This window comes from Borostomias antarcticus (genome assembly GCF_949987555.1).
Source record: "Borostomias antarcticus genome assembly, chromosome: 18".
Taxonomy (NCBI): domain Eukaryota; kingdom Metazoa; phylum Chordata; class Actinopteri; order Stomiiformes; family Stomiidae; genus Borostomias; species Borostomias antarcticus.
This window is the reverse complement of record NC_140251.1, coordinates 18,431,318-18,437,317: the sequence shown is the minus strand read 5'-3', so window position 1 is coordinate 18,437,317 and position 6,000 is coordinate 18,431,318.

Here is a 6,000-nt window from a genome sequence, read left to right as displayed (position 1 = left end):
CTGCTGCTTGGCCTTCTCCGGGCAGAAGCAGGAGTTTGGGATGATTCCCCCAGTCCTCATAGCTGAACAGGCTGCAGAACTTGAACTGTGGAAGAGAAGACAAGGCACACAAACACAGCGGCTTGTCACACAGCCAATCAGAACACACATACCTGCTGATGCATGTTTGTGATAAGAACCCTGTTAGGCGACTGGTGTCTGGTGACTAGTGAGCCAGTCTTGTCTTGTTATTGTTCTGTTTGGTGCACCAGACCTCAGATAATTTGAGGCCCTAATATTAGCTAGACAAATATTTGTCAAAGAATCATGTTATTGACATGTCACACAGCAAAATACATGATTATATCTGATGAAGGGCCAAAAAGCCTTGTATGTACGGCACTACAATATCATATAAATTCAACAAATTAATCAGAGACTATGAATCGTGTCAACATTAATATTCCTGCTACATTGGCGAAGCATTTAATTGTACTCTAACTTACACCTGATGTAATTTGCACACACAAACATACACAGACTGGATGTTCCCACCGATTTGGGGGGGGGGGGGGGGGGGGGGGAATTCTATCAGGTGTAAGTGGGGGGCTCTGGGGAAGAAAGGTTGGGAACCCCTGCTCTAATCCATATTGTGACACTGTTCGACAATGTATAGCAGCCCACCATGGAAATGGAGGAAAGTTAAATCTGGTGTTGTGATCTGAGATGTTTGTGGTTGTTTCTGGCACACAATACATTTCACACTACATCTACCATGTCATGAAAATGTCATTTTTTAAATCATGAACATTAGAGATTTATTGAGCAAGAATGTGCAGTGAATATGATGAGAGCATGGCTGGCTTCAGATAGCTCTAAGTAAAAAATTATAAATGTTGCAGCTTATTTACACTGTAGCAATCCTGCATTAACATATTAGTAGGCCTACATACTGTGATGGGAATGAGTTGTGGGACTCTGGACTGAGCATGGATTCACTGATTGACTGAATTGAACACAGGTGGGACTGATTGAGATGTAAGCAGACAACAGGCTGGTCAGATGAAGAGATGTAAACAAAATGAAGAAACAGTAACAGCTACAAATAAATACATAAAGAAGTTAAAAAATCATGTCACAGAACAATGCCTGAGTATGTACATGTATTAGCATTTTTATTCTGCATCCCCCCTGGGCTTGAACTCTTGTTGAGTTACCTGCCATGTGAGAAGCCATAGATGGTTTCACACTGACTTAAGCAATCACAAGGGCTGCATGTAACTGTCACAGGTGCATTGAGGTTTCAGCAGTTTTCACAAAACCAAAGACTAAACAATAAAACCAAGGTAAACACTCGACAAGTGAAGAAGAAAAGACAGAGCTTATAAACTTACAGACTTAGAAGATGGCACCGGAAACACCAGGGACTATGCACAGCTACAGCAAATGGAACAGACAAAGAACCAGATGGGAGCTACTATACATGTAGGCTAGAAATACTGTACACATACTAACAAGGCAGATGGAAACCAATCAAACCATCAGTGGCACAAGTCTCTCAATCAGAGCCAATTTAGCCAGTTGTAGTCCTAGGGTCCGCTATTGGGGCGGTGTTGCCAACAACAAGTACTGTACACATGTAAAGATGTTGTCCCCCACCCATTATGCATGTTCCCTTGTGGTATCAAGCCCCCTGCTTCTCATTAGGCGTTTTTATACTGAGATCCCACTTTATTGCCCTGTAGAAGACCCCTCAATTTTCTGGCTTTGTTTGTTTATAATGAACCAAAGAAAGACAGCATAATGTGTGATTTTATATAGCATGCCGGCAATCTGGAATCGAGAGGCATGACCCTTGGGCGCAACATTCACTAGTTGTTAAACAAATCCATGCACCTGTATGGTCAAAAGTCCTATAATGAATGTTGAAATACAGACATACCTGGTGCTACTAATGTCACATCATTTGTATCAATGATTGACCAAAGTAAGCTCCCTACAAACCATGGTAGAGTGAATAAGAGTACAATAACGTCTCCATCTAGTGGGCAAACAAGTCCATGCTCCTGTATGGTCTAAAGTCATATACTGTAATGAATGTTGAAATACAGACATATCTAGCTCTACTAAACACCTCAAGCTCTACTCTCTGCAGATGTAGAAAGTACATTGTTGTAGTGACTTAGTCCTCTTGACCCCGTTCAGGGGCATAGGGCGTCCACCAGAGCTCTCCATCTCTCTCTCTTCTGGGCCTGGGCTTCCTGCCAGCTCACTCCAATGTTCTTCAGGTCTTGGAGTGTGGAGCGTCTCCAGGTTTCTTGGCCAACCCTGTTTCCTCTTTCCCTGTGGATTGCAGTCCAGGGTCTGTCTCGTGATGTTATTTGAGTCCTTCCTAAGGGTGTGACCTATCTTAATTCCACTTTCTGCTTTTGACGGTGGTAGCTATGTCGTCCTGGTTTGTGATCCCTCACAGCTCCTCATGTGGTCTTGATGGGCCACCATAGCTTGAGGATGTAACGCAGGCATTTGTTAACAAGAACCTGGATCTTTCTTGAGAGGCCCTCGGTTGTCTTCAACATATCGGAGCCGTAGAGCAGGACGGTCTTCACGTTGGCCCATGGATCTCAGGGAAAATAACAAAAATAGGACTAGTTAAATACAAATGTACAGTAAACATATCAAAATATACAAAGGGTAAGAATGAATAAACAAGTCTAAATAGGTTGCCTAGTAATGCAAACATATGTTGAGCCTACTGTAAATTGTCCAAAATACAAAATATCTAGAAATCAAGCTTCAGGGTCTTGATAGTGTCCTTTTTGTATTTGTTTCTTGGATTTGAATGGAGCGTCTCTGCCCTCACACTTTGTTTGATAGGTTCAGTCGTCGTTCATATTTTGTAATAATAAAATTGTTATCTGTGAATCCCTGTCTCTGTGCTTCATTTAGTTGAAGGCTCGTGTGTAGGAAACATTATGGCTATAGCTCCTGTGGAAGTCCCTAGGCGGCGCTGTCGCTCCACTACCACTCACTACACTGGCGCTGTCCGCAGCATCAGTGAGCAGAGACGGTGGTGAGTGGAGAGGTATGACGTTAAGGCTAAAAAGTTAGCATTTCCGCCATTGTGGGGTGCAGTCCAAAAATGCCCAAAACAACTCACAGAATAGTTTTGTTGTAAAAGTTCAAATACATTATTGAAGATGAGCAATAGGCCTATGCTTAAAGGGCATTTCAACAAAGTTTTGTGTTGGAGTGTTATTGTAAATTGTAATTTTTACTGCAAATGTAGAAAATTATTCTTCTTATTTACTTATTATTATTATTATTATTATTACTACTACTACTGTAGCCTACTATGAACTATGCTGAGTATTGCATTAACTATGTTGAGTATTCCATTATATTAATCAGCCTAGACTGTGAAAATCCACCCATTGTGATGTAACAAAAGACATCTAGGCTACATTTGCCGATGTAACAAAAGAAATCTATTATCTTATGAGTGTCCACTTCTACCTGCCCAAGCACATTCGGATAACGCCAGCAGCATGTCTATAGCTCGTGTAGTTGTTTTCATAACGTTTCTATTTTCACAACAGATTTATTTTACTTCAATCTACGAGCCGGTCAGTGATGTTGAGGGAGAAGCTGTGAAGATCTTTGACACGGCGTTTAACTCTCAAACTTCTGAGACAGACGTTTGGGATAGGGATGTAAGTAGGCCTATAATAGCTAATGTTGGTGAGTAGATAATTCTATAAATATATATTTCGGAGGCCTGTAGAAGAAATGTAAAATCCAGCGCGGGCCAGTATATCCATGTAATGGCGGCGACGGGGCACTGAGAATGCAGCTTCTAAAAAATCTATTTTCTGCCGCGAAACGGTTGTTGTCATCAATCTGTCTTTATGAATCGCTATTTGTGCTTACATAGAGCGAGGGCTTGTTGTGGTTTTTCATATGCCTCTGTAATATGATCTTTAGAAACGTCTTTAGAAACGAAATAGCTTCACCACTTGCTCCAGCACGCATGCGCACAGCGCGCAAACTGGCTATTCTCCGTTACGTCTGTAGGCTACACTCGCGGCTGTTATAGTAGTAACTACAATGCAATTACATTTAGTCTACATTACATTACATTACAGTCATTTAGCAGACCCTTTTATCCAAAGGATTTAGCGTAGTCAGTGTAGGCCTACTGTTTCTCACCAGGGGTGCGTTTCCCAGAGCCTTCTTAGGCCAAGGTATACCTCTCCTCTGGAGGCTCTGCTCTACCAGGAGGCTCTGCTCAGGCATCTCTTTTGGTCCAGCTGCTGGTACAGCCTGGTACCCGTGGTCTGCGTCTGCTGGTACAGTACAGACTGGTACCACTGGTGTGGTTCTGCTGGTACCGTTTTGAGCCGGTGGCGAAAGATGGGCAGCGACTCTGCTGTCCTGACGTCAGTGGTCAGTTTGTTCCACCTAACCTTGCATCACCAGGCTCTCTTCGATGGAGAACCTGGTTTCTCTGTTCGCTGGTTTCACTGTTACTGTACATTACATTACAGTACATTACAGTCATTTAGCGGACACTTTTATCCAAAGTGACTAACAATAATTGCATTTAACGTAGGAAAAGCCAATGTACTACTTCTTGCCAGAAATCACAAGTGCATCTTCTTTCTAAAACAAGTGACTAAGAGCATAATCTAGTGCTGAAGGCAAAGTGCAATGTACTGGTGATTACATTTCCATTAGGTCCTGTAGCTCTAGGCTGTACGTATTCAGCAATGACGTACAGTATGCAACATTGGTCAATTACACAACAGCATTAGTCCCCCAATATCATTACCGAAATATTGATATTGTAGAAGAAGTTCAGTTAATCTGGCATCCTTGTCATTATCATCATGAATCAGTCTCATCACAACAGTTCTGATAACCCCAATGGGAGATGGGAAATGTAGTCTGTGATAACAGTTTTTTTCTTCCTATACAGCCAGTGGAGGCCACAGATGATGTCCTTTCGGAGCGGTTCAGGCCAGACACTGTGCAGGATGGATTTTCCACGGTGCCAGCTGTAGAGGAGGAGCCCCCCTCCAACCTGGCAACCCTCAGTTATGAGGTATGAGGCATGTCGTGCCTGATGCATGTAGGATGGAGCTGTTCCTTCCATTGCCCTGTAGGCTAGCACAAAACAGAGGGACAAAAAAGAGACCAAAAGTAATGGGGAAAAAAAGGAATAAAAATGAATGGGAGTGACAAAAAAACAACCAACATAGAACTGAATATAGTTGCAAGGATCAAAATGATAAATTATATTATTATGTCAGTATTAAATAGTCCCTCAGTTGCTTTCTAAAAGCTGTCTGAGAAGACGATCTCAGTGAAAGTGATAGAGTGATAGAGTTTTGGACCTCTAAATTTAATGTTGAATTGATGGCGTGATGTTCGACAGAAAGGTAGGTGAAGTTGATTATTATGCCTGGTTGGTTATTAATGGACCAATTAATGTCAACTTCAGGAAAAGTGCCACTAAAATGCTTCTTTGATTAATACAGGATGGGAGCTATCAGGATACCCTCAATTCTGCTCTAGAGCATCCTGCTGGAGTATGTAACGGTATGTGTTATGTCCAAACATTTTGAAAGTGTTGAGATATGCTAGCCTTCATTTATGTGCACTTTGTCACTAATTCACTCATTCTGTGTCTATAGGATCTCTGGAGGCACAGGCGTGCACAACACAGGACATGCACAGCTCTGTCATGGCAGTGAAATGGAGGCCAGGGTCCAGGTTAAGAGCGTTGCCTTGGATCATTCTTCGGTTCATAGTCATCAAGGTCATCACTGCCATGGTTTTCAAGCTTCCATGGAGCAGCATCCTCCTGAGAATCAGAGAGGTGGTGCATGGAAGGCATCGGGTTCCCTTCTCCCAGCTGTACGTGGCCGGTCTGCTCTACATACTTTTTTGTGAAGGGTATTTGGACTTGCTCCCTTTTGTCGTGCCGGAATGGACCGCTCTCAAGGACATAGTCATAGA